The sequence below is a fragment of the Peromyscus maniculatus genome, chromosome 11, assembly GCF_049852395.1.
Source record: "Peromyscus maniculatus bairdii isolate BWxNUB_F1_BW_parent chromosome 11, HU_Pman_BW_mat_3.1, whole genome shotgun sequence".
Lineage (NCBI taxonomy): Eukaryota > Metazoa > Chordata > Mammalia > Rodentia > Cricetidae > Peromyscus > Peromyscus maniculatus.
This window is the reverse complement of record NC_134862.1, coordinates 38624248-38651897: the sequence shown is the minus strand read 5'-3', so window position 1 is coordinate 38651897 and position 27650 is coordinate 38624248. Positions and strand designations below refer to the sequence as shown.

The 27650-nt window shown below is 46.7% G+C and overlaps 1 long non-coding RNA gene across 1 annotated transcript; it reads left to right on the top strand.

Moving 5' to 3' along the window:
- Positions 1-23292: 23292 nt before the first annotated feature.
- LOC143267773 (uncharacterized) lies at positions 23293-26017 on the top strand. The gene is made up of 3 exons (XR_013043225.1): positions 23293-23388; positions 24529-24717; positions 24965-26017. It is a non-coding gene; the product is annotated as an uncharacterized LOC143267773 (long non-coding RNA).
- Positions 26018-27650: the final 1633 nt, after the last annotated feature.

The window sequence follows — 27650 nt, the reverse complement described above, 5'->3', positions numbered from 1 at the left end:
TTATGGTTGGGGGTCACCACAACAGGAGGAACCGTATTAAAGGGTTGCAGCATTAGGAAGGTAGAGAACCACTGCTCCAGATAGTCCACCTTGTCTGTGAAGATGAACCTGAGCAGGTTCCCTCAGGACACGGGTGGGTGAAGAAGCTAGTGTGAAGCGCACAGGCCGTGGACACAAAGGCAGACAGAGCAGACGTGGGTGGCTCTAGGGTCTGGTCTTTCCCTGCACAGTACCTGATTCTCCCTGAATTCCGTGAAGTTCTCTCTCTCTCTCTCTGCCAACCTGCTTCCACTTCCCGACTCCTCGTTGTCTCAATTACGGTGTGTTGCTGGCTGTAGTCCTGTCTTGATCTTTGAGAATTTAACTAGATCACTGCTAAATGCATTCTGTTTGTACACCTGATTGGGGTCATGGTCACATTCCACTCTGGGCACTGAGGATCTGTGAATAATTTTAAGTATTTTTTCGATACATAATATGGAATTCAAAAGTAGATATTGGACCTGGCCTTGGGCCCATTGTGTGGGCCTGAGCTGTGAAAGTGTGTGTCAGCCATGTCTCTATCCAGAGATGTGATTCAGTGACTTAGATGGTCAGGGGAGGTTTACCCACTGTGGAGGTTTCTGAGATTCCCCGAGTGACTCTCATAGGCAGGAAGCCACCAGATACACTATTCTCACAATGGTCAAAAGGACTGGCAGGCAGTGTCCCTTAGGAAAAGGATGTGAGTAGCTATGTTGTTTATCTTGATTGTCAACTTGGTGGGATTTAGGATCACCATGGAAACACATAAAAAAAAGCATCTCTGTGACAATGTTAACTGAGTTGGAAGACCCACCCTGAATGTGAGTGACATCCCTCCAGGGCTAGGGTCCTGGGCAGCATACAAATGAGCAAGTGAGCCACCAAGCCCAGTTAATACTTCGTGTGTCTCTACTATGTGATATGTAGACAATTATAGTGATAACGACTGATCTAGAGCCCCAGAACTTAACTCAGTACCCAGTCATACAGGAGTTCTCTCCCCGCTCCACAGCCAACAGTCATTGAATGACCAGTTCACTCATATACCTTGGTGACTGCTCCTCACCCACAAGCGTGGACAGTGAAAAGGACTTCTTCACCTGTCCTGACAAAGGGGGATATGCCCTTTCACCAACACCATCCCTTTGTGGCAGCGGGGACATTATTTCTCCCTTTGGAAAGGAGAGAAATAAGTACCTAAAAACATGAACACGAAGACAGACTATCAGATGAAATTACTGTGTGTGTGTGTGTGTGTGTGTGTGTGTGTGTGTGTGTGTGTGTGTGTGTGTGTGTGTTGATAATGTTATTTTACTTTTTGGATTTATATTGAAGATTTTATAACATGAACTCACATCTAGTCCGGAAGTTATCTGAGAGGAGAGAATAGAGAATGGGGAAACTGAGGACCAGAGCTAGAAGCTTTGAAGCTAGCCAGCCCAGCCCATGTTGAGCACCAGAGAAGCTGGGTGGGAGCCCAGGTGGGGACATCAGTGGTTTGTGGACTAGTCTGGAGCTTGGAACCAGCCAGTGAGCTTCAAAAACACGGAAGCCATGTTTCTACCCAGAGATGTGATTCAGTGACTTAGACGGTCAGGGAAGGTTTACCAGCTGCAGAGGTTTCTAAGATCCCCGGGTGAATCTCATAGGCAGGAAGCCACCAGATACACTACTCTCTACTCATCTAAGGCTGTTTAACAGTTCTCAACATAAAATTGTTAGTGCAGTGGAGATATTGCAGAGGAGCAATGGGCAGACCCTGCCCCCACTTTGTCCAGGATGGAGAGTAGAGTGGTCTCTCCCTAAGTCTTTCATCCCAAGCCCCTCTGCCAGCAGCTGTCTTCCCAGTTCTTGGCTCCTGACTCAGGTGGGACTCGTATTCAATAATGCAGTCCCATCAACGACTCACTGTCACCTACAGATGGCATCACCCTTAAGTAAGCCCTTCAAAGGACCTCTAGAGTCTGCCTGTTCCCCTCGGCTGGCACTTCGGTCTGAACCTCATGATTCCCATTTTCTTCCTCTGCCTTCCTTTTCCACCTCATTCTCCTCTGTTCGTCTCTTTGGATGATGGTGAATTACCCACTTTTGCCTCCCACTTAGGTGAGGCCAGGGCTTCTCAACAGCGCTATGATTGCATTTAATCATTCTTGGATGGACAAATGGGTTTTGCCAATTCATTCCTAACAGTACCTGCAAACCCCTGCTCGCCTGCCTTCCCACAGACTCCCACAGGAAAGCCCATCTTACCAGATAATGCTTCATTTTAGCCAGAATGTCTCAATAGTAGGTTTCATGTTCTCAACTGTGCAAAGCGATGGGGGTGTGATTTTCCTTCGTGAAAATGCTATTATCACGGGACCCCAGGCTCACGTCCCCCAACAATAGTGCTCTATTATGTCTGGGGAAAATGGTACTTTAGAGGGAATTTGCATGTGGCTCTCTGAAAGAGGCCAAGCGTGGCTCAGAATCAAAGCACTGCCTGTGAATGGTAACTCAGCCAACCTCCCTCACAGGCTCTGAGCCCTAGTCATGCCCAAGGGTCTCACACAAGAAGACCCCTAAAAGAGGGGGCTCACACTCCTCCCTGAGCGAACTATTGGCAATTAATGGTGGCTGAAGCAGGGGTGTCATTTCCTTCTATGGTGTAGCCACCAATAAGCTACCCATGCTTCTGTAAGCAACTCCTGCCTCATGCTCATGCAAGCTACCCCAGGTAAACTCAGTGGGTCAAACACACACACACACAGAGAGAGAGAGAGAGAGAGAGAGAGAGAGAGAGAGAGAGAGAGAGAGAGAGAGAGAGAGAGAGAGAGAGAGAACACAAAAAAAGAATGAAAAAATAAAAAGTACTTGCTGGTAAGAACCAGCTCCATAGGAAAGGGAGAGGTGTGAGAGCAGGCAATGGGGGTGAAAACAACCAAAATTCAATATACATGTGCATGGAATTGTTAGAGTGTTTTAAGATCCCCCAAAGGAAGACTAGTGAGTAAATCGGACCCTCAACTTCCCTGTAGAAGTAACCGTCTTATTAAATAGGAAACACAGAGCCAATGCAGAGATGAAAGCTCAAGAGGTCAGAGCTAAGAGCCTTATCCTTCACTCTGTAGCTATCCTCTTCAGCCAAGAGAGCTACTCCCTGTGTGTTTGTCTTTATATAGACTTTCTGTTCTGCCTTCTCATTGGTTGTAAACCCAACCACATGACCTCCTCGTCACTGCCTGTCTGTACAGACCTCCAGGTCTTCTATGGTTGGTATTGAGATTAAAGGCGTGTGTCTCCATGCTGGCTGTATCCTTGAACACACAGAGATTCACCTAGCTCTGCCTCCCAAGAGCTGGGATTAAAGGCATGCACCACCACTGCCCAGCTTCTGCGATGGCTTGCTATTAGCTCTGACCCCCAGGCAACTTTATTTATTAACATACAAATAAAATCACATTTCAGTACAAATAAAATATCACCATACTTTCCTTCATTTTTCTAGACAGCCTTGAAGCCATCACAGCTCTGAAGAAGAGAGGAACAATAGCAGCTGTCATCGGCACACAGTAAACAGAAGTTCTGGTCACCACAGCATGGGCTGCCCACCTTCTGCCTGCTGGAACAGGGCTGGGGAGCCAGCCGTCCAGGCAGGGGAACTGGACATGCAGCCAGTGTGGCGAGTGCTGCGGTCCACACCATCCCTAAGGAAAGTGTCTGCTTTGTAACTTCAGACCAATATCTCATCCATGAATATCAGCTCAGCCCAGAACAGCCAAGCCTGTTTGTCCCCCGAGAGGTACTGGGTTCTTGGAATTCCAAAGGAAAACCTTCTATGGTTTGTTGGTATTGGTGTTGCTGGATTTTTTGTTTGGTTTTTTTTTTTAGTTTGGTTTTAAGGCACAGGCTTGTATAGCCTCAGCTGGCCTCAACTTACCATATAGCTAGCAATGATATGAACTTTGGATCCTCCTGCTCCATTTCCTGAGTACTGTAAATATATCTGTGCACCACCATGTTGCGTATTTGGGTGCTGGGTGAGTCAAAGGCAGGGCTTTGTGTATGTATGAATTGCAGGCACCCTGCCCACTGGTCCACATGACGGCAGATAGATAATCGTTTCTGATGCTAAAGTCTGCTCACCACAAACCACAAATCTACACTGTCTGGATTCTTCAGTCCTTGTGTGAATGTCAATGTTCTCCAGCTCACTGGACTTTGGTCTTGTTTCCCAGCCTGCGGAGCACTACTTGCAAATGGTACCTTTTCTCTGGAATGAAAAACACCACCCCCAACATGTCTGTCTCCACCTGACTGTGCAGAACCATACCTAACTAACTGTCTGTGATCCTCACAATCTCGTCCGTGTGCAATGAGAGAGTGACTGCCTGTTCTGTCTTCTCATCATGTTGGGATTCCTGTCCCCTTCCCAGAGAGGAGGGACCAAGCTTCAAATGGCAGGAGGGATGTGTACCGAGAACTACTGCTCCTGAGAGAATGGGCTGGAATTCCAGCCAGATCCGTCTTGCCCCAAGCGTGTGCTTGTCGAGAAGCTTCTGTTGTGGTATATTTCTCCTCATTGTCCTCAGGAGTTCTGAAATCATGTGAAATCATGAGCATACAGCACATTTTAAATTGTGTTTTTAAAAAAATCTATTTTAAAAATGTGGAGCATGGACTGGTAAGTTGGCTCAGGGGGTAGAGGTCCATGTTGCCAAGCCTAAGGGACTGAGTTAGAATCCTAGGACCCACAGGGTAGAAGGAACAAACTCCTATACCTTGTCCTCTAACCTCCACACAGGTACTATGGTACACACACACACACACACACTATAAAGAATAAAATGTAGTTTAAATTTCTTAATGTGCCATACCAGGAGCGTAAACTAGGACAGCTGCTGTGAAAGCCAATATGGAGGTTTCCCAGAAGAAGACAACAACGTGTCTTCTGCATGACCCCTATGTACCAGCCCTGTCTGCTGCCGACGATGGGTGTCATCAGAGAGGTGTGTGTTAACTCCATTAAGTCAGTCTCAGAGAGACGGATAGCCCATGTTTTCTCTCATTCGTAGGTCTTAGATTGTATAGAGATACATAAGATCGTGTGTGTGTGTGTGTGTGTGTGTGTGTGTGTACACATACAGACGTGTATAAACATATATATAGAGAGAGAGATGACATGACAGTGGAAATCAACTGTCTCGGGTGACACAGAGCACTAACAGACGGAGACTAAGGAGGGAAGCATGCAGAGAATGAGGAGATATGCTCATCATATGGCATAGACGACGTGCGTGAAAGCTAAAAAACCAGTCAGTAAAACTGTGTGTGCACAGTGGAGCCCTTTCCAGCCACGAGGAAAGCGAAGGCATGTCATTTTCAGGAAACGCACTCAGCTGGTGAAAAGCTCGCTCAGCAAATTAAGCCAGTCTCAGAAAGACAAAAACAGTAAGTTTTCTCTCGCTTGTAGTTCCTAGATTTTATGTAGATATGTAAAACTGTGTACGGGCCATAAAATCAGAAAGGGAAACCATCTAGGGATGGGGATTAACCAGAATGAAAGCGCGGGAAGGAAGGGCATAGTGAATACGTTCAATGTAATATATATATATATTTGTGGGAAATTAGACAAGAAAATATTCTGGGGCAGCTGAGAGAGCTCAGCAGGTAAATGTGCTTGTCACCAAGCCTGATGACCTGAGTTCAATACCCAGGAACCCACAGGGTGGACCCACAGGTGTCCTCTGACCTCCACACCTGTGTATACACACCACACACACACACACACACACACACACACACACACACACACACTACATACACACAATAAATGGAATGTAGAAGCTGAACATGTTAAATATTTTTAAAACGCACTTATTAGTTTTTATTAGACCATGCTCCTCTCCATCAAAGCCTGAAGTGGACAGAGCAATCTAAACTTTTAAAAAGCCCATTAATCATCACATGCTGTTGTATCTTCACACACTCCCATCCCACCGTTCAAAAGAGTTTTCAGGCACTAAATATGTCCTATTCTGCCTTTGACCCTTTGGCTATTGAAATGACTGAAAACCCACCCCCACCTGGAGGCACTCTCCTCAAGCCATGCAGAAACTCGAGGTCCCACGAGTGGCTGGCAAAATCCAAGTGCCTGGCCTGCCACCTTGTGGACACTTGAAGTAATGCACTTACCTCTGAAGACCTGCCTGGAGGTTAAAGCCCTGAGAGAAAGAACACAGACATTCGACAGCATTAAAAATGACCCCTGGAGGGGACTTTGGAGAGGGTCATTTTTCTTCAAACAGTTAAGGTTTTACAGGATTGAAGTAAATTTCAAATGCCCCAAGTCCAAATCACACACATTTTTATTTATTTACTTTTAGTATGTTACTTTTTAGACAATGTCTCGCATAGCCCGGCTGGCCTTGAACGTGACAGAGGATGACCCTGAACTCCTGATCCTCCTGCCTCCACTGCCTGAGTGCTGGGATGACAGGCGAGCACTCCACCATGCCCAGTTATCTGGTGCTGTAGATGAAACAGAAGCACTTCTCAGACCCAATGCACATGCTTAAACAGGATTCAGACAAGGGTTCTTAAGCATTGGGTTCTGTCAGAATCTGTGTGTAGGAGGGTGTTAGATGTCAACACCCACTCATTCCCATCAACTTGGATCTCTGGAATCCAGGTCCCTTTCCCTTACATCTTTAATGAATTTATTATGGTTAAAAATAACTGTGTAAGAGCAGGGGAGGTGGCTGAGAGGGCAGTGGTGCTTTGTCACGCACGTCTGAGAACCTGTGTTTGATCCCTGAGCCATGTAGAGGTGGAAGGGGAGAGCAGCGTCCACAGCTGTCCCCTGACCTCCACAAGCATCATGTCACGTGTCCACACATCCATCACACGCATACTGCTGGGGATGCTGTGAATGTGTTGCTCTGTACACACAGCAACAACAATAATCAATACTAGGACTAACAGAACTGCCGAAGCAACCACCCAGCATCCTGTGTAGAAGCATCCAGTGTATTCACACTGGGAAACATATCCCAGGACTGACTCTTTCTGCAAAACTGAGCACTGTCCTCTAAGCAGATCTCCAGCCCTCTCGCCTCAGCTCTGACAGATGCCATTCTCTTTCTGTCTTTGAGTTCTGTGATTCCGGGGCCCTCGCACAGCAAACGGAGCGGTTGATAACATGAAATCCTCAAGACTTAGCATGTCCAGGGTGCGACGGGACTTTCTTCCTATCGAAGAGATGCTGACCATGCTCTGTGCACCCGTCACCATCAGCAGCCTCTGCTCCTAGCTCTGTGACATGCTGCTGTGGGCATAGTGTGACCTCCCTTTGCGATCCTGCTTCCGTTCTACTGAATAACCAGAAGCAGGGCGGAGGTGTCACACTGGGACTCTTTTTTTTTTAATATATTTAGTTTTAACAGTCCTAAGTGGTTTGGGGGCAGAACCTCTGGGGTAGCCCCGTCCTTCACCACACAGGTAGAGAACCAGGACCTGAGACGCAGGGAAGGAAGCCATGGCTGAGGTCGGGTCCATTATTACCATCTAAGGCATGCACGTGGAATCCCACGCATTTCCAACTACTCAGACTGCTAACAGCCTTGAGGAGACAGGCAATAATTACAAAACAGATAAAATGTTCTCTCTCTCTCTTTCTCTCTCTCTCTCTCTCTCTCTCTCTCTCTCTCTCTCTCTCTCTCCCTCCCTCCTTCTGTGTGTCTGTCTCTGTCTCTGTGTGTCTCTCTCTCTTTCTCTGTCTGTCTCTGTCTGTCTCTCTCTCTCTCTCCAAAGCAGGGTCTCAGGAATCCAAAGCTGACCTTAAATTCTAAACGTAGCCAACGTTGACAATGATCTTCCATTTTTTAATGTGTGGTGTGCGTGTGAGTGTAAGCATGTTTACATATGTGTAGGGGCACATGGGACATGGGTATGGAGATGCAGGCTGTGGATGCCCAAGGCTGATGTTGGGACTCATACTCCACAGCTCCTCCACCTTATTCACTGAGGCAGTCTCTCCGACTGCGTTTGTGGACCCAGCTATTCTCACTAGACAGCTCAGTCTGGGAATCCCTTGTCTCCAGCAACCAGGGCTGGAACTACAGGTGGGCTACAACACTCCCCCAGCATCTATGTGGGTTCTAGGGTCTGAATTCTGGTCCTTGTGCTTGTATGGGATAGAGCCTTCTCCCCAGCTCACCCCCGAATTCTCCCAATCCTCCTGCCTCCCCTGGGATTACATGCATGCACCACTACAAGTGGCTAACACAATTGGAGTCAAACTGAACCCCCCATGCATGGTAGGCAAGCACTCTACTAACCGGGCTACATTACAGGCCCACAAAGTGGTTCCTCACAGCAAATCCCACAGTAACATAAGCTAGCTGGCTTGGAGACTCAAGAGCGAGAACTCGGGTGACAAACGGAGCTGACTGTGACCTCAGCACTCATGGGACTTCACGCAACTGGGATAAGCTCTACAGCACCCGTAAGGCTGCTGGGATCCCCCTAGTAGAGCTGAGCAGACAGGGGGACATCACCATTGGGGGTCTGATTAATTAGCATACAGCCAGCACATGGTAGAGTCTAGAACTGAAGGCAGGCAGTAGGGTTCTGGAACTCCAGCTGAGGGCAAGGGACAGGGGAGCTGAGATCTGAAGAACGGAGTCCTCGCCAACCCCAGGTCCAGAGCAAATGCAAATAAACACAAAGGGGCAGGAGAAACTTCCAGCAGCTGAGAGAAGCCCGGTAGCACAGGATACATCAGAGGGAGGGCCAGGCCCAGAGGGTGGTAAGGTCAGAGCATGGAAGATTGGGTCGCCGTGTTGGGGGAGGGGCAATTTTGTTCTGCTGGGTCTGTGAGCCCCTGGAGGGTTCTAAGCAAAGAGGACCCACACTTCAGCTGCTCTCCTGATAACTGTCCCCAGTGGTATATATTTAAGGTGTTTGCAATAGAAAACAAGCCTGGTGGGGACTCTGAGGGGCGGGGGCGGGATGGGGGGAGGGGGCGGGGAGGCAAGGGAGAATGTCTCCAAAGTTCTACGTTTGTGAACATCTTAGCAACATCCTTTGCAAAGTCTGACCCTGAGACTAAGGCACAGCAGTGTCCCGGCTGTGAGCCCCTGAGTGCTGCCTCTTTTTTTGGCAGGTGTTACTTAGCTGGTGACCTTAGCCATAGGCCCCGTAATTACTTTTGCCTCATCCTCATCCCGGACATCCCCAACCCCAGGAGGAGAGAGATCTTGGTCTTCATGGGAATCCAGATGGCCCACCTATCGGGCCCCCGCTGCTGCAGGAGACTGACCACTAGAGCCCGACTAAGGTGCAAAGCCAGGAACTAGATGGGCTCGTATTTCCACTGGGAAATAGCACTTACATCCACACAAAGCAGAGGGATTAAAGGAGCTTTTACATGAAGGACTTGCCCTCCTCAGAAGCATTTCCATCATCACAAGCTGCTGCTCTGAGACTCTCAACTCAACCCTGTAATGATTGATCTTGGCCGAGTCGCCTCCCCACAGAAGCGAAGTCCTTGGTATCCTAGCACTTTCCACCGGGGTAGAAAGAAGCATGCCAACTCTTGCAAAAGCAGCCTTATAAGGAATCACCTCCACTCCCTTCACACACTGTACTTTGGGGACATGTTGTAGAAGCTTGGAGGAGGGGGCAGGAAGTCCCCTGTGCTTTTGCCTCCCTCCGGTTGCCTTGGTAGAAAGCAGTCATGTGCCCTCAACCAGTTGAATCTTGCTTCTCTGAGATGCTGAATTTGAAGAGTGATCTGAGGCCTGCAAGAAACCAGGGTGCAGGGCTAGAGATGCAGGCACTTCCTTGGTGGAGAGTTTACCCAGCAGGCATGAGCCCTGAGTTACAGTTCCTGTACCACATGAATTGGGCGTGGAGGTGCAGGCCTATAATCCCAGCACTTGGGCTCTGGGAGGCAGAAGAATCTTCAGAAGGTCAAGGTCATCCTCAGCTACCTAGTGAGTTCAAAGTCAACTTAGGCTACAAGAGATCCTGTATCAAAGGGGTGGGGGGGGGGTGTTAGGATGCATTGATTCCCATGCTCCGCTGAAGGAACCAGTGAGCAGAGCCTGCCAATGAGACCTTCTGGGAGCAATTTGGCGCCTCGTGTCTCCGGGGTCATTCTTCAGCCATCAACTGAGTCTTGTGAGCAGCTGCATAGCCTTATCAAAAGAGACACGGTCTCCTTCAGCAAATGGTCAATGAAGTTCCTACTGTTTGCAATCAAGGTACTCAGTGAGATACGAGGGGCATTCAGGGAGCACCCATTATCCAGAGGAGTTGCTTTCCTCTGTAACAAGACGAGGAGTTCCCAGCCAAATGAGTAAGTTCTCTTGAGAGAACGAAGCTGGAGTTGATGGCACAGGTGGTGTAGAGTATCCTCTCTCCGGGGAATTTAAATATAGTGGGGTCTTTGAATGAGGTTGCGCATCCTAGAAAACTGCTGAGAGTAGGTTTTACAAGATCTTACTATTAAAAAAGAAAGTAGCTATATACGTTCATACATATGTTAGCTAGCGTTGCCAAGTGTTCCGTAAGTGCTTCAAGTATTTCGAAGTTATTTGTAGTACATAGTAAATATATACAGCTCTACTTGTCAATGAAGAAAAAAATTAAATTCAAAAGCTGAGCAAGGAGGCCGGCAGTGGTGGAGCACACCTTTAATCCCAGCACTCGGGAGGTAGAGACAAGCGGATCTCTATGAGTTCAAGGCCAGCCTGGTTCACAAAGCAAATTCCAAGATAGCCAGGTCTACACAGAGAAATCCTGCCTCAAAAAACCAACAAACATTGACCAAAGGCTGGAGTGTGGTTCCGTTGGTAAAGTGTGTGCGCGCCGTTCGAGCATGAGGACCTGAGTTTGATGCTCAGAACCCCTAACTGGGCATGGTAGTGCCCATTGTTAATCCCAGCACTAGGGGAGTAGAAATGGGTGGATCATTGGACTCACGGGCCATCCAGCCTCTTCTATCTGGCAAATTTCAGGCCAAAAACACGGAGTTGACAGACCCAAGAAACAGCCCCTGAGGATGACCTCTGGCCTCTACATGCACATACAAACACACACACACACACACACACACACACACACACACACACACACACTCACACACAGTAATGGGTACCTGTCATGGGGTACCCACATAGCCATCAAAAAGAGATGAAATGTCAAACCCAGGATGCCCAGAAGGGAATGGAGAACACGTCCTTATCTTCCATCTGCCCCATCATGGAGCTGAATTACCAACAGCCACTTTCTTTTTAAAGCAATGAGACTGTCCCAGTCTGAGCTGACAGTGGATGAAACAGTTCACGATGTTTGACTCTTTAATATTAAAAATTATCCACCACCCCCACATACACACAAAAAGGGATCAGGCAAGAGACCATCCACTCCCAGTTGAGCTGAGCAATCTGTCGATGTCACCTACAGCTGCATCAGAAATCACCACTGAGCAATGACAAAACAGAGAGCCAGTGGGGCTGCCAGTGACCCATGTGCATTCCAGTGCATGGAAAACTCAGCATCCAGAGAGCAGTGTGTGTGTGTGTGTGTGTGTGTGTGTGTGTGTGTGTGTGTGTGTGTGTATGTGTGTGTACATGTATGTGTGCGTGCGCATGCGTGTGTGCATGTATGTGTGTTTCAACCTCAGCAATCTACCTTCCCAGGTTTTCATTCTCCTCTGTGAAATAACAAGACTTCATTTCTATCCACTCTGGCAAACAGCTTCCTGCTTTCCCTAAGAGAACAGCTTGATTAGAATTGCCAAATTTAGGGCCCCAGTCACCCCAATAAACTCACTGATTGACCAAGCTGGATGAGGATGGAACTGTCCTTTGGTCTGCTGTTGTCTTCTCTATCTGGGGTGGATAGAAATAGACTTCTCCAAGGAACCATCAGTGGTATTACCCAGCACTGGACCCTGCATGCTACAATACTTGTAGGGTGTTCACCAGAAAAGACTGCTCAGACACAGGTTTAAGCCAATAATAAGTCTTTATGAACCACCCGGTGACTACCCTGGGTGTTCAGGATCTTAGCATAGTCCAGTCTTCCTCATAGTCTGGAGTCTTCCTCAGAGTGAGAGTTTAAGCACAAAAACCATGTCCTGGGTTGACATACTTCAGGCAACAAGAACAGTTAGCCAGAAACAGAAGTACAGAAGCCAAAAAGCAGGTTTGGTACATTTAGAGACTTTCCCAGGACTTTGATGGACTAGGCATTTGATTTCATTTTTGGCAGGTGGTGCTGTCTACATGTTGAGCTTTACAGCCTAAACGGTATTTCCAGCATGGAGTCAGTTGTGCTAAGGTCTGGGACGCTCTTACACACTGACCTGCCAGGCAGATGTGCCCACTGGTACAATAGTGTCATAAAGATTATAGACACAATCAACTACTTTTTTATTGGATCTAAGCCTCTTTGGCAGGAGGGAATTCATGTCTAGTTCTGTAAACCTGGCCAAAACCCAGTGGCTCAGAAGGTCACAGGCTCTAAGGAGGAGTCTTATTCTACTGTCTTGTCTTGCTAAATAGACATATTGTCAAACTGCCCTCTATTAAATATTTAAGATTATACCCATAGATTACCCACTGCCTTCAACCTTGTCCAGAGAAGCTTGTCTCTGCAGTGGTTGCTACTTAACACAGAGACTCAGAACTGGTCAGCGTACTGAGAATAGATGACTATTGAGTGTTCAACCCTAAATAAGACATCTATAACAAACTCTCATACAAAAAGCTCAAGGAACATTGCAGAAGAGTGGGTGGAAAGAATAAGAGCTGGAGATGGGGAGGAACGCCGTAAAACACTGTCTTCTGAACATGACCAGACCTTTATACTCATGACCTCACTGCCACTATGATTTCCACACAAGACCTGTGTAAGACTGAACGAATGAGCAATCAAAGTCCCAACAGGCAACACAAATTGGACTCCATGGTTACTTAACCAAAAAAAAAGAGGAAGACATAAAAAGGGTTAAGATATGTTGGTGTGCCTTGGAGGAGCAAGATGGAGAAAATGGGAGTGAATATGATCAAGGGATGAAGATATGTTGCTTACATGTGAAAAAGTTGTCAAAGGATAAATAAAAGACATTCAATTTTTTAAGTCAATTGACTCTTCAGGAAAACTCATGCAATGCTTCTAACGTAAATAAGGTTATTCACATCTCATATCTAAGGGAAATGGGCATCAGGGAGGCAAAAGTACTCAACCCAGGTCACACAGTGCACACATAGGTTGTCCAAAAGTCAAGTCACATTTTCCCAAGACTCTAGAACATCTCTGCTCATCCCGGTGACAGCTAAATAGGAGGATTTTGCTCAAAGTCACACAAGGTTCCATGACTGTCACAGGGCAAAGTTTGCATCTCACTGCTTTTGCGATCACACATAATTTATCCTCACATGCCTTTTTTTTTAAGGTAGGGGCTTATGTGTCCTAAAGTAGCTCCCAACTTGCTCTGTAGTGGAGGGTGACCTTGACTTTCTGTTCTGCCTGCCTCTGCATCCAGCGTTGGGATTACAGATGTGCATTACTGTGTCTGGTTTATGTGGACCAAACCCAGAGCTTCATGCATGCTAGGTAACAGCTCCACCAACTGAGCTACATCCCTGGGTTCTATACTGTATTCTTTATACAACACATCCTTGTTCTGTACCTGTTTCCCTTGGGTTGAAATATTCCCTAGTGGAGGAAGAGAATAGGTTTATGAGGCTCAAAAAACTTAAAAGACTCAGGAACCTACAGACCCCAAAATTATACTGCCAGGAAGCAATCCCCAGGGGAGGTCTGACCATGAGGTCTGGAAAAAAACAAGTTCAAATTGTAGCTTTTGTAGCTAACTTATATAACGGCTCCAGTTTGTTTCCTTATGCATAAAGGGGGTAGACACTGACTAGATTAGGTCTCCAAATCTATGTGTTCACCCTACCATTTATTCAAATGAGTATATATTACCAGTAGAGAAGTATTTAATTATTCAGTCATGTATATGATGTAAATGAAGAAACACTACATATATTATTTAAAATGAAAGTCTTAAAAGTGTGTGTTAAAGATAAAACAAGAACCATGTCAGAGTGTGGTGGATTGATAGTGTTATTACTGAGTTTGTTAGAATCAGATCTTGGACTCTGGCAGCCCCAACAACCTGAGCTGGCCACCCATCCATCCCCAGTAAGTCTATTAAATAGGTAAGTAATAGTGAAAAGCATAGAAAGGGAGTTTATTCAATGTGAACACTTGGGAAGAGGAACAAAGAGGTCTGGCGGCAATCCCCCAACTCTGCCTTTGGGATTCTGACATGGGGTTTAGGTTTAAAGACAGGGCAAGAATTATGCATAACTAAGTATCCTGGTCAAGGTGTGGTCCAGCTCATCACTGACCCATCATTGTCTTGGCTCCAATCTCTGTACAAAGTGATCTAACAAGTTGTCAGAACTGTATGAAATCTCTTCCTAGGAGATTTTTCCTCTTGAGGGCTCTGGACTTCATTCTTATCCTTCTCCTTTCCTCCCTGGGGGAACTCCGGTTCTTTGGAGTCCGTTGCCTCAACAGTCAGAAGGAAGGGCACAAGTGTCTGTAGAATAGCTTCGTTTCTTTCAAGAAGGTTATAGTATCACAGCCAATAACATCAAGCATAGCGTGAATTGAAGCAAGACTGATTTATCCTAAACATGTCAGGTGATAATCTATAGATCGAACATCTTGTCCATGTGGAGGCTTTTTTTTTTTTTTGGCTGACATCTTGTCTAGTTTGGTGTAATTATTGTCCCCCTGGGATGGAACCTGGTGGAGAGGAACAGAGCTGCCTAGAGCCTGCCATCACTTGGGTCATCTTCAAACCATGGTGTTCTTACAGAGTGTGTACTTTCTGAGAGCATTCCATTCCAACAGGAAAACAGAACATTGAGATATCCCTAAACCATGCCTATGTTTCCTTGGCCACCAAATGAAGGGCTACAGACACCATTGTCACATAAGCTACACAGTCCAGAGAGTTAGACTAGCATGTCAGCAGAGCTCTGCTCACTCAGAAGCCTACAGAGAATCTCTGCCTCTTCCAGCTCCTGCAGTCTACAGGAAATATGTGACACTGGAGATCTGCAGAGCCAATGTGTAGCTAATCTTGACTGTTACCATGATTGGCTCCAGAGTCAACTAAGAGGTGTGCCTTTGGATGGGTCTGTGACAGCATTTCCAAAAAGGACTATCTGGGGTCAGTTGAGGGGAGAAGGCCCTCCCGAGAGTGTTGCACTTTCCAACAGCAGTCCATACATAGCGAGGTCCAAGGAAGAGCAACACCACATTCCCTGACCTTGCTTCCTGCTGGCGAGTGTGCCTATGCTGTGACTACTGCCCTGTTGATGTGTCTTCCAATGCAGACTCTCCAGAAAGTCCCCAAGCCTTCAATGCCAGATTGGAACTACTGAGTAACCCAGCCTCATGAGCTGAGAAGCTATCAAGCTCTCTGCTTCTCCAGCATATAGATGGCCGCTGTTGGACTACCTGGCCCAATCCAATAAATCTCCTTTGTAATATATATTTATTCTATCAGTTCTATTCCTCTACAGAACCCTGCCTCCATCGTCATGGGGCTCTTTTCTCCTCAGGGAACTGTCTGTGTCCCTTCTTTTCCTAGGGGGTACTTCATAAGAACACTACCTCTTTGAAGGTCATATTGGAATCAGTGTCCACCCTACTCTGTTATGAATTTTCTTAACAGATTGCACCCAAAATCAAATGTCCAAAGCAGATCTGGGTTCTAGGAGTTAGAATTCCAACATACCCCCCTGTATAGGCAGTTCAACCTACACAACATACATGAGTGTGCCAGAAGGAACACAGAAGACACATCCCCACTTTGTCCACACCTCTGAAGACTCTCCCTTGCCTCAGAGACCTCCTGGTGCTGCCACAAGAATGGACACCAGGCCAGAATCCTCATCTGTTCTAGCTCTGGTTAAACTGGGGAACACTGGGAAACGCACACAGGAGACTATGAAGGAATATGAGAGAGACAGAGGCAGAGGCAGAGATCAAAAGGCAGAGGGAGACAAACACATAGAGACAGAGACAAGGACAGAGGCAGGGACAGGGACAGAGGCAGAAAGAGGAAAGACACCAGGAGAGTGTGACCTCCTTCAGCTAAGGAAGAAAGATCAGTAGGAACAGCTGAAGACAAAGTATCACTATGATAGTGTCTCCCAGGAAGGTCACTGTGGCCCTTCCCTTTTGTTTTATACTAACACATTTGTCCTCAGCACCAACAATTAGCCTCATACATCCTGCCGAGCCTAGGACCAATAGTTTGGAGCCTCTGGCCTGTCCATAAGGCTTCTTCCACCTTTAAAACTGCATGGATCTCTGAGCAACCCTTCCCCAGAGGTCACATTCAAAATGACTAAGAATCAGATGCAGTGAATTAGTGTTAACCTGAGTCATAGAAGAACTTTGAAAGGGCAGAAAGGAGACACATCAAAAGGACAATTGATTCTATTATCATATTTATTTTTATCTTAATAGCATGCCTCATAAGAAGGTGCTATTGTAGGAAAGTTGTTCCTACTGCACTGAAAGAGACTGAGAGTCTTTTCAATTATTAATTTTACCACTTATCATGTGCAAGAGAGTAGACTACACCAGTTCAGAACTTCGAGTTCAGAGCCAGACTTCCTGGTTCAAATCCCAATCCTGCCATTTACTGGTTGGATCACTTTGGGTTGTTTCATCTTTTTTGAAACTCAGTTTCTTCCTCTAAGAATTGTGTAGTGATGTTACCCCATGGGTTCCTTTGTAAATAAATACGTGTTAAGTCTATAGAACACTGCCTGCTGCAAAATAAGACCCAAGCCAGGGTTTGCAGGTGTTTGATGATGATGATGATGATGATGATGATGATGATGATGATGATGACAATAACAACAGCAACAACAGAGAGGATGGTGATGACAGTGACAATGGTGGTGACGGTAGTGATGATGGTGATGGTGATGATAATGATGATGATGGTGATGATGGTGATGGTGATGATAGTAATGGTGACGATGGTGGTAGTGGATGGTGGCAATGATGATGATGGTAATGGTGGTAATGGTGACAATGGTGGTAGTGGGTGGTGAAATGTCCTCCATAGACTCGGTATTTGAACACTTGGTTCCTGGACGGTGGCACTGTTTGGAGAGGGCTAGACTGTGCAGCCTAAACACCTCACCCTAAGAGGAAGCCCATCCCTGGAGGTATGCTGGGAGGTTATATAGCCTTACCCTAGTTCCAGTTAGCTCCCTCTCTCCCCGCTTTGTGCTACCACACCTGCCACTTTCCGCCATGCCTGCCCACGACGACGACAATGGACTCTTTCTTATTCCTCTAGTAACGCAAGACAAAACAAATTCCTCTAGAAGCTGCTTTGGGTCATGTCCAGTGACATACTTCCTCACACAACAATTACATCCACCTTGAAGCTGTAATTTGTTTAGATCACTTAAAGGTCCGGGATCTTAGAGCTGATGGGAGTCAAGCCAGTTATCTTAGCCCTAGTGTTATCTAGACACAGCCGCTTCTATTCTGAAGGCCCAGGCTGCAGAGAACTTGCTCTCTTGACTTTTTGCATCCTCATACTTCATGAATGCTATGACAATAATTGACTGAGAGCAGTGGTTCTCGGCCTTCCTGATGCTGAGACCGTTTAATAGAGTTCCTCATGTTATGGTGACCCACAACTATAAAATTATTTTCATTACTGCTTCATAACTATAATTTTGCTACTGTTATGAATCATAATGAAAATATCTGTGTTTTCTTTTTTTGTGTTTTTTTGTTTATTTTGTTTTGTTTTTTTCGAGACAGGATTTCTCTGTGTAACTTTGTGCCTTTCCTGGAACTCACTCTGTAGCCCAGGCTGGCCTCAAACTCATGGAGATCCGCCTGGCTCTGCCTCCTGAGTGGTGGGATTAAAGGCGTGTCCACCACCACCCGGCTACATCTGTGTTTTCTAATGGTCTTAGGTGACTCCTGTGAAAGAGTCGTTTGTCCCCCAAAGGGGTCTCGATCCACATGTTGAAGACAGCTGAGCGGTACTTTCTAAATGCCCAGTCATGAGAGTACCCTGAGGCTCCTTAAAAAGGTGCAAGCTCTGCCAGATGATGAATGGCATGAAGCTGAGTGGCTGAGAGATTGATGTTCGAATCGATAGAAATGCTTAAGCAGTTGCCTTTTTTAAACATCAATACCAGACCTCTGAATTTGTATTTTTCCTTGTTAACCATTTTAATTTGTTGGCTGGATGTATAAAGATGTTTAAAAAATGCAGTTGCTTTTTGGGGTAATCTGAATTAATATTTTAATGATTGGGGTTCCATTTGACTGTTTGCATTGAGGTTGCAATGTGCACAATTTTTTTTGTAGTTGTGGCATCTCGTTGACATCAAATATGACTTTGACAATAAATACCAGCTCCTGAAAAAAAAAAAAAAAAAAGAGGTTCAGGCTCTGAGTCCAAATGAATCAGTCTCCAGAGAAACCATTTTTTTCAAAAAGTGCTATGATGGTTTATACTGATTGTCAACATGACAGTCTAGAGTTACCTGGGAGAAGAGCCTCTCTGTATTCACAAGGGAGTCTCTAGATTTGGTTAGTTGGCGTGGATAGACTTACACTAAATGTGGCTGGCACCCCCTGAAGAGCTGGGGTCCCAGAATGAACAAAGAAGGGAAAGCAAGATTCGTGCCAGTTTTCATCCCTCCCTACTTCCTTTCTGTGGACACAATGTGACCAGCTGCCTCAAGGCCCTGCAGTCATGGCGGACGGTGCCTCCCAGTGAGCCGAATAAATCCCTCTTTCTGTAAGTCACTTTCCTCTCATATTCTGTCATAGTAATGAGTGCAGTCACCTATGACTTTGGGTTGGATTACAGAGAGCTTACAGACAGATCAGCTACTGAGGCTGTGGTTCAAGGAACAATCTTCTTTCAAATATCTTCACACAGTTCTAATCCATCCATGGTTGCAAGTCACTGGATTGCATCATTGAATTATTGGAAAATTTTAGTTTAAAAATTGTAAGTGTTGATAAACCAGCTGCCTCCATCTTATGCTTGAAAGCTGTCATATAGTAAAGACAAACTAGGTTCATTCCTGTTTATGATTTAACCTCTGTTTCTCAAGGATTACACTATGTTCCACCTGTAACCTTAACTACAGATGACTCTGTACTGCTTATTCCAGGAAACCATGTCTTTGTTTCAAAAAGTTATTAGGACCATGCTGTTATGACTACCTTGTTTTATGACTGCCATGTTATTATGAGCACCTGGTTATGACCACCTTGCAACCATGTCTTTGTTGCAGGAGGTTGTTAGGACTAACTTGTTATGCTTATGTTCTGTTTCCGTAACCCTGCGTATTTGCCTGCCAAATCTCCCATTTGAAAACTCCCACTCCTGACCTATAAAAACTCTTACCTCACCCATGTCCAATGCTGATCTCTTGAACTCTGCCCTTGGGAGAGACAGCCCGTGTCCTCAATATAAAAGGGGGGGTAGGTTTTCTTTAATTAATTAGGCCATGATGATTTGGGTCAGTTGTCCTCGAAATTGTGGGATTAGTGTGTGTGTGTGTGTGTGTGTGTGTGTGTGTGTGTGTGTGTGTACGTGTGTGTGTGTGTGTGTGTTCTTCACAGCAGCAGTATTCACAACAGTCCAGAGGTAGAAGCAACCATGAGTTCAGGGTACAGTGACCATGATTCTACCTTAACAGAAAAGAAATTTTCTGCCATGTTAAATAACAAAAATTAACCTTAAAGACATTGGGCTAAATACAGTAAATCAGGTACATAAAAGACAAATAACTCTACATGTACAAAGTGGTCTTTCTACATGTGTGGAAAGATACACATGTGTATCTAGAGTCATCGGCTCATAGAAACAGAAAGCCAGGTGTGTCTACACCTGCCTGTCACCTCAGCATTCAAGAAGCAGAGGCAGGAAGAATGTCTTGATTTTCTTTCTATTGTGATAAAACACTCTGACCAAAGGCGGCAACTTGTTGGGTAAGAGCAGGAAAGGTATTTGGCTTACACTTCCAGGTCACAGTTCATCATTGAGGAAAATCAGGGCGGGAACTCAAGAAATAAAGTAAAGCAGAAACCTGGTCCCCTCACAAGCTCATGCTTGGCTAGTTTTGTTATACAGCCCGGCACCACCTGCCTCAATGCTATGTGTATTTTTCCAGAGTTAGGGTTTTGATTTAAAAAGAACGGAGATAATAGATAAGGAGTTTTCTTGGGGCATAACGCCATCCCTAACCCCCGTAGACATCATTATTTGATCTTTCCACAGGGATCCAGGGCCTCGTAATCCCCAGGGCAGGAGAGACCGGTGTGATAAGAGAGGATGTCCGTGCATGTCTGGAAAAGAAGATGGCAGTGTGAGAGATGGGGAAACAACTGAGATTGCCGTTCAAGGATGGAAGGTGGGACGTTCTAGGGAGCACTGGAGGCAGAGTCCTTTCTAACACATCGTGCACTGTCTGTTCTTCCTAGTGACTACCCAGCAACGGGCAGAGGTATGGAAGAGGTATACTACTGATCCCCTTTTCTCTGAGCTGCAGAGAGCTCAGTCAGTCAAGTGCTCGCCGGAGAGCGTGATGTTCTAGTCAGCCGGCTGTCAATGCAGCACAGCCAGAACCAGCTCAAAAAAAGATTTCCAATTGAGTCATTGTCTCTATCAGGTTCGTCCGTGGACATGTCTATGAGGCATCGTCTTGATCGCCTTAATGGATGCAGGGGGGCTCAGCCCAGTGTGGACATCACCCTTCCCTGAGCAGGCGGTCCTGAGTGTAGAGCTAAGCCTAAGCCAACCGGAGAGCAACTGAGAAGCCGCTTTCCTCTGTGGATCCTGCTTCAAGTTCCTGTTTGAGGTCCTGCCCTGACTTCCCTCAACAAGACACTGTGGACTGGAAGTGTAAGCCAAAAGTGTAACCCTTTTCTCCTGCTAAATTGTTCTTGGTCAGATTGCTTGGCCACAGTAACAAAAAAAGAACCCAGAACACGAACACGTGAGGACCTGGGTTTGGCCCCCACCCCCTTAACCTACATGTGAAAAAGCTGAGCTGGGTGACACATTTCCAAACCCAGCACTGGGGAGGTGGGGACACAGAAAGCCTTGGAGCTTGCTGGTCAGTGAATGTAGCTTATTTGGCAAGTTCCAGACCAGTGAGAGACCCTGTCTCAATAAAAATAAATAAAAAATAAAAATAAAAAAACCTGGAGCTAGCATTTGAGGAATAACAGCCAAAGTTGTTCTCTGACCTCCACACACATATGCACACACAATTGTGCCTGCACACACCAGCACATGTGCATGCACACGTGCGCGCGCGCACACACACACACACACATGTACACACAAATAAATAAACACAGTATAGTGAGTAAAAAGCCACCATTCAGCTGCCATGTTGCCGTGCACAGTTACCAGGGGCCTGACTGTCAGAGGCAGCGTGGTCTGTGTGCAGAAGCCCAGTAAGGACTCAAAGACCTAGGTTCAAAGCCTACTTCTGCCCCAGGCTGCCTGGTCCCTTGCTGCTTCCTCCCTCTGCCCTGAATCCCACATTCCAGGCTGCTGCTTAGCTGACTGCCACTCCAGAAACACATGTCCCTGACACCAGCTAACTCAGGACCAGCCCGGGAGGCTGAGAGGCCACCGTGGGCCTGAGAGCAGCGCAGGCTGAGCGAGTGGGATAGAGCCAAGCATAGGAGGGAGCTTTTTAGAAATCTCTGCTTGTTAGGCATGATGTTTACACTTTGGAGGCCCCCGTTAACCTCCCATTCCTCATTTCCCTCAGCCCCGATTTGACAAGACCACAAGCTAACGCCTTTAAAGGAGTCACATTCTCTAGAGAGGTCCCCCGCCCTTCTGTGCTCACAATCCCTTTTGCCTTTTTAAACTCCGATGAGACGACTGTGGTATTATCCTCTTCGGTAATCGAGTTCCCTATCCTGGCTTACTTAGCAAAGCCGAAAATCGAGGAGGAAGCCCAGGGTGGAGGGGAATTTATCTCCTTAGAGCAGGGTTGGTCCGCTCCCAAAATAATCATTACTGCAAAGGCAAGTGGGTGCTTGAGGATTTGTGCTAATTGAGGGAGGGGCTCCCCAACCGGCAGCTGCAAAGATTTATGTTAATTAACAACATGATAAGTCATCAAGGAAGCCCTGCCCAGACTGGCCCTGAAATGCCCAGGGAATGGAAGAGGTGTACTACTGATCCCCTTTTCTCGGAGCTGAGGCTTCTGTTCCAACACCTGGGGATCAGACCAGACAGCCCCAAGAAGCACAGAACCCTCAAATCCCTCCATGGATGCACCAGAAAGTAGTGTCCACCCCAGCCTTGAAGCCTCCTGAGGTACCTGGGTCAGCAATGGCCTACAGAGGGTCCTCTCTTGTTGGAACTTCATTTGCTAGCTGAAGCCAACAGACAGTTGTCCAATGGCCTTCTGGAAGTATTTTAGGTCACCTTAAGTGTGGGTTTCTTTTTTTTTTTTTTTTTTAATTTTCCAGAGCTGAGGACCGAACCCAGGGCCTTGTGCTTGCTAGGCAAGCGCTCTACCACTGAGCTAAATCCCCAACCCCAAGTGTGGGTTTCTAGGCAAAGATAAACAGGAGAGTGAGCAGAGGACCAGGGGAAGGAGAGAGCAGAGGTGAGTGGAAGGTCGTGCATCTGGAAGTACTGTTATTAGGGAGATAACTCTAATCCAAAAAGGGGGCGGTCTCCAAATCTGGACAGCCATTAAGTGCACTCAAAAACAGCTTGATGCCTTTACTTTTTTCCCCCCTGTTCCCAGAGAAGCCGACTTGCTAACATACCTGTTTGGGAGTTGTAACAGCAATGTGTAAGTTTGTTGCCTTTCCCTACATCTGGGAAGGGCTCCACTGCCTGGGCAGAGGCTGTGATTCGGAATTCCCAAGGACCTATGCCAGAGCCTCAGTGGTGCCTTATTTTGCCCCCTGGAAATTACCCAGTCAGATGCAGGCAGCCACAGTAGATACTGAGGCAGGCACAGAGATGTAGACAGACTGAGAAACCTAGACCAGCCCTCTTCTCCGTGTTCTCACCCACTGAAGAAAGAGGTCTGGTCCACTCTGGTGGGAACTGAGGTTTCCAGGGGAGGGGGCACACCCATCTTAGAGACGCTGTAAGGCTGACTGACTGATTACGACTTCAGTGGCTGTAGAGAGCTGGAATGTTGCCGATCCAGAACCAAGTTATCTTGGACTATTATAGCCTCCTAACCTGCCATTGACTCTCCACCTCTGTGTATGACCTAACTACCTTGTAATCAGGTACGTTTTTTTCAAATGTACAAAGAGACCCCCAGCTTCCACCAACCCAGAGGCTAAGAGCACCATTTGGTGACATCTGGAGACTGTTACGGAGGGGTTCCTGCTTTGCTGTAACCCTGTTACCTGGTCTCCCCACCACGGTGCTTGAAGTGTCTTCATTTATGATTTTCTTTGTTACTGTAAAAACATCAGGCAATCATCACCATGTTGGAACAAGTATTGAACTGTACATTGAAAATGAGTGAACTGTATAGTCTCGAGATGATGCCTTCATAATGCTGTGCTGGGATTGGGCTGGGTTTCGGAGACAGAGCCTTCACTGTAGCCCAGGCTGGCCTCAAGTCCACTATGTATCTGGGGATGACCTTGAACTCTGGATCCTCCCACCTCTAGGTTTCCGGCGCTGGGATTCCAGGTGCACTCCACCATGCCCAGTTTATGTGACGCTAGGGATCAAACCCAGGACTCGGTGTATGCCAGAAAAGCGTTCTACCAATTGACCTACATCCCTAGTCTCCATAACGTTATTTAAAGCATTGCAATATGTTTTATTTTATGGCATATAAAGAAAACAATAGCATTCACACCAGAGCATGGAGTAGACTAAAGGAAGTTCAGAATGGAATGAGGAAATTAAAAACAATTATCCTTTTCTTATGTTTGAAGAAAAATAAAATACCAAAGTTTAAGAAAGGTATTAAATATTGAATTTATATGAAATGGCCAAATAAACATTTTCAAGTATTTGAGTAGAATTGAATTTGTATTTTAAACATAATTTTATTGTGTTTAAATAAGGCTCTGCACAAAAGAGTTTATCTTTACTCTCCTGGAGGACCTGGGTTGGGAATGGCCACAAGTGTCCTGAGAACAAGGCTTTGGATCCACCCTTCCTTAAATTCTTGATGATCTCTGTTAGTTACTATTTTCATTGCTGTGACAGAATACAAAACAGAAGCCATTTCAGCAGGGGAAGGGGGTGTGTGTTATGGCTCACAGTGTAAGGGCACACACAGTCCATCATGGCAGGGAAGGCAGAGCTGTTAGGGCAGGAGGCAGCTGCCCACACTGCATTCGGTCAGGAGGCAGAGATGAACACTGGTGATCTGCTAGATTTGTTTTTAATTCTAAATGGTATAGAAACTGCAACATGTGTGAAAGACTCTGAGAACTGTGCCTACCGGGACACCCTGAATGGCCGACCCATTGAATGGCCCTTCTCCCTGGGTCCTTGGAACATCAGCTCTTCCGGCTGCTCCATGGGTACCCAGAACATTGACTCTTCCAGCTGCCCCTTGGCCTCAATGGACATCATATCCAGAGGACAAGGTGAGATGGACTGACATTGGGACTTTGTGGGGTACCAGTGGGTCCCACACCATTCAGTCGACTTCTGAGTGACACCTGAGGCTCCCCCTACCCCCCACAAGGAGAAAAGGAAGTCTTGTTGGGGCGGGGTTCAGGGGAGCATGAGCTAAGCTGATGCTCAGTATGCCTCCTGTGTTTGGACCCCCAGATAACCTAAGAGTTATTTCTGGAGAGTCTTCAGCCATCCTGAGACAATATTCTCTTTCAGAGAAACCTGAGAAAATCTGCACTTAAGGGGAGGACAGATAATCACCAGCTTGGGGGAGAAAATAGAAGGGGAGAAAAACCAAATGTAGAGGAAGTCCAAGGGAAGAAATAATTAACCAAGAGAGGTCCTGAGTGCTACTAAGAGGAGGAAGTGGAGAAGTGGAGTCCATGGAGGGATTGCCACAGGCACTTCAAAAGGTGGGTCTCAGAGGAGGGGTGCAAACTGTGGGCATACACTGGGGGGTTCCACAGCTATGTGACAAATGGAAGCAGTCCTTTCTCATTAATTGACCCAAGGAAAAGAGCCTAGCAGGGGCACTGCTGGAAGTTCTGGGGAAAGGAGGATCTTTCATAGCCGGGACATCGAGACAAGAGATCAGAGTTTCACAGAGGCAAAACTTCCTCGGAAGAAAAGGTTCCCACTGCCCCTGACTCGGGAGCAAAGGTTCTCCTGGGCTGCCAAAGCAAAGAAAGAGCCAAGAGCCACCAACGCATCCACTGGGGCAACAGATGGAGACAGCTGTTGGTGGACGGGCTCCTCATTATTCACATGCCAGCCTTTGATGGGCAGCTGCTGCGTGCCAGGGCCGGGAGCAACTGAGCCATAGCATTTGCTGAGCGCTGCTTTCTCCTTAGCATTTCAGTGCCGACAGGAACAGTGAGTTATCAAAGGACTACTGAGCCGTCACACAAAACAAAAGAGCACAGCAGGCCTTGGAATCCATCAAAGGAGCACCCAGCACACCTTCAGTGCCAAGGGGAGGCATCTTTACAGCGGTCACCCCTCAACCAGGACATACAGATGAGAAGGACTTTTTTTTTTCCTATGGTACAGGAAATTTAACTCAGGGCCTCATGCATGAGCATCTGCTACTGGGCTACAGCCTAGTCCTCTTTTAACTTTTTATCTTAAGATAGAGTCTTACTACATGACCCAGGCTGGACTTGGACTCACTTTGTAGCCCACATAGACTCTGAACTCTTGATCCTCCTGTGTACCATGAGCTGGCTAGATTTGTGTCAACTTGACACAAGCTAGAGTCATCTGAGAGGAAGGGACCTCAGTTAAGAAAATGCCTCCATAAGATCAGGATGCTGGCAAGCCTGTAGGGCATTTTCATAATTACTGATTGCTGTGGGAGGGCCCAGCCCATGGACAGTGGTGCCATCCTTGGGCTGGTGGTCCTGGGTTCTGTAAGAAAGCAGGCTGAGCAAGCCATGGAGAGCAAGCCAGTGAGCAGCAGGCCTCCCTGGCCTCTGTATCAGCTCCTGCCTCAGGGTTCCTGCCCTGTGTGAGTTATTACCCTGACTTCCTTCAATGATGAACCGTACAGTGGAAGCATAAGCCAAGTAAGCCCTTTCCTCCCCAAATTGCTTTTGGTCATGGCATTTCACCACAGCAATAGTAACCCTAACTAAGACATACCACAAGACCCAGAGCCACACATCATTCATGGCAATACATCTATCAATTTTTCTAGAAGACAAAGCATTGCAGTTGAGTTTACACATTATCTAAGGAGTTTTATAATCTAAGAAAGCAGAGTTTTCAGAAGACTATGGCTGCTCTAGGAGTTCAGAGCTGAGACCGCCGTGAGGAGCTCCCACAACTCAGTCTCTTCTTCCTCTGGGCATTTGGAAAATCCCCAGAAACTGTGACCAAAAAATGAGGTGGAAGAATACTTAATGGAAAAAAAAAAATGGAGTCCCTAAAGTGTTGTAAATAATACGGGCCTGGCAGCCGCATATGATGGGCAAATGACTCCCAACAACTTAAATGACTGAGTGTCACTTCCTGTCCTCAGCATATTTGACTGCCCTAGTTAGCATTAAATGACAAACCTGACGCAGCCTAGAGTCACCCAAGAGGAGAATCGCCATTGAGGAATTACTTAGGTGAAACCGGCCTGTCTTCATTAATTGACGCTGATCAGCCCAGACCACCAGGGGCAGCAGGGGGTCCTGGGCTGTAGGAGAAAGCCAGCTGAGTGTAAGCCTGTAATCAATGCGGACAGTAAGCCAGCAAACTGTTCTCCTAAGGCTCCTGCCTCTGGGTTTCTGCATTAAGCTTCTGCCCCGATTTTCCTCAACGGTGAATTGTTACCTGGAAGCATACACCAAATAGACCCTTTCTTCACCAAGTTGCTTTTGTTCACACTGTATTATCACAGCAACGTAAAGGAAACTAAGACAGCTGATGAGCCTGTCTCTCCCGGAAGGTTACTGTTAGCATGTAGGCATCTGTACTGGCCTGCCCTTAGGGTCCTGACAGGATATATCCTCAGCTGCAGCCACTAAGAGCACCCATTGTGTGCATTCACTAGGTTCCCTTATAAAAGGCGGTCCTGCCCCCCCTCCTGTCTCTTTCTCCTTCTCCTCCTCTGTTCTAGTCCCAGTCCTGGCCCCTTTCTCTACCTTCTCTCCCCTCCCCTCAATAAACTTCACACGTGGGCCCTGTTGTATGGTTTGAGTCCTTCGAGACACTTTTAAAATACAACAAGTTCCATGAGACACTTTATGCAAAGAACTCCAAGTCCTCTCAGCATGACCCGGAGCAGAGTGACCCCGATCCACAGTAGCTCTCCGCGTGGGCTGGAAGAAGAGCGTTCTGAAAAGGAACAGTGTAACCGTTGCACCTCTGTCTGCGATTCTCTCTGTCTGTCAGACTGGGTTGCATCAGGCTCGTC